Below are 1767 nucleotides of genomic sequence, written 5' to 3'. Positions count from 1 at the left end.
TACAGTTAAGAGCTGGGATGAGAATCAGGACATAGTTTTGATCCTATTTAAGGCAAATCATCGACCCATCTGGGCCTCAGATTCCTCATCTGTAAAAGAGAGAGCTACATTAGACAATGTGATTACTCTATCAACTATGAAATTTTATGACAGAAGAATTGAAAGCTGGGTAAGTTTGTCATTTGATAAGTGTGTGAGGCGGGTTGAAAAGAGTGTCTTAGTCTTACATAGCCTGCCAAAGTCAGGACTTAATCCAGTGGGCCTATTACATGCCAAGCAACATGCTAAGCTCTGAATTAAAAACATATTTAAAAACTTGTTAAAAGTGGCCTTATCTTCCATTGCTCTTTCATCAATACAGCTTAATAAAACAAACAAAACTCTTCGAGGGATAAAAAAACACAAAGTGCATTTAAGTACACCAATATGTGACGAGTTTACATAACCAGTCTCTAGTGGTTCATTAGCGAATGCAGCTGTTTTCTTGCTTTTTAACCCCAGCACATTTTTTCAACATGATATGTATGTCTCCACTGTCCTATGTCTCCATGACACAAGACAACAAACACAATTCTGGCACAATAATTTAAATAGTCCATGCAAAAAACCGTTACTTGAAAGTAATCTCTATTTTTATAGCAATTTATAGGAAATATGGGAATGTTTATATATACATATTATCCACTCATGAATTTATATAAATTCATATTCATGTGCTTAATTTGCTTTAAGAAACTCTTAAGGGAAAATAGCACAAACATGTACTCATACGAGACACATTTTAGTGTCTATGGTTAGTATGTTATTTTTATGACTAACATTAACAAAATACTAAGGAAGGAATATCAAAGGTCAAGGTGCTTTCACAGGGGGAAAGAAGACTATCATGAATTTTTATTTCAGGGCAAAACCCTTAGGCCCTGTCAAATGTTTTCTGAACTCCTGCTAATATTCAACATCCTTCCTGAATTGCGTTTACTGGATGAAAACTTGTTTGCTGAAGTCCCAGGAAGAAGTAGAACATCTACTTCTATTTGAGAACTTAATGTCAGCAGCTAAGAAAGGCAAATTTGAGAGCACAAGGCAGAGCTTTGGTGGCCCTGGTACCAGAGGACAGGAGAAATAGACACTTCCCTAAACAGAACAATCAGGAAGCAGAGATGAGGGACCACCTCAGTATTCTTCACAATGTAATCCAATGTTAGGTCATGACCATGCTTTACGTATCATCATTTAAAGAGATTTTAAACGCGTATCTTAAATTGGCAACAAAGGATCATTTGCATATATATTTAGGAGTCCCTCAACACTGAGAATTTTTAAATTTTCATGTATTCATTTTGATGCTAAATAAAAGGAAAATTTGTTTTGCTATTGAAAAGCCAAAAATTCTCTTTTGCAATAATACTTCCAATTGGAAGACATTTTCAGAGAATAATGTAACAGTTCCTCAGATTAGTATTTGTCAAACAGAGGTATTTGGAAGCCTATTAAGTCTGAAAGATTTTTTCCCCTTGAGCATGGAGAGCTCAAGTCTGACTTGACAAAGACTAAATAGGGAGACCTACAAAGAACAACTGTTGATGCTGAAGGTGACCTTGCCATTTCTATTCAGTCTGAAATAGATTCAGAAAAAAAACAAACCCTCTGCAAGTAGACCTTCAAGAAATGCTCAGCGGGCTTCCCTGGTGGCGCAGTGGTTGAGAGTCCGCCTGCCGATGCAGGGGACACGGGTTCGTGCCCCGGTCCAGGAGGATCCCACGTGCC

Source organism: Lipotes vexillifer, unplaced genomic scaffold, assembly GCF_000442215.2.
Source record: "Lipotes vexillifer unplaced genomic scaffold, Lipotes_vexillifer_v1.1 scaffold44, whole genome shotgun sequence".
Lineage (NCBI taxonomy): Eukaryota > Metazoa > Chordata > Mammalia > Artiodactyla > Lipotidae > Lipotes > Lipotes vexillifer.
Note: the sequence above shows the minus strand (reverse complement) of the source record.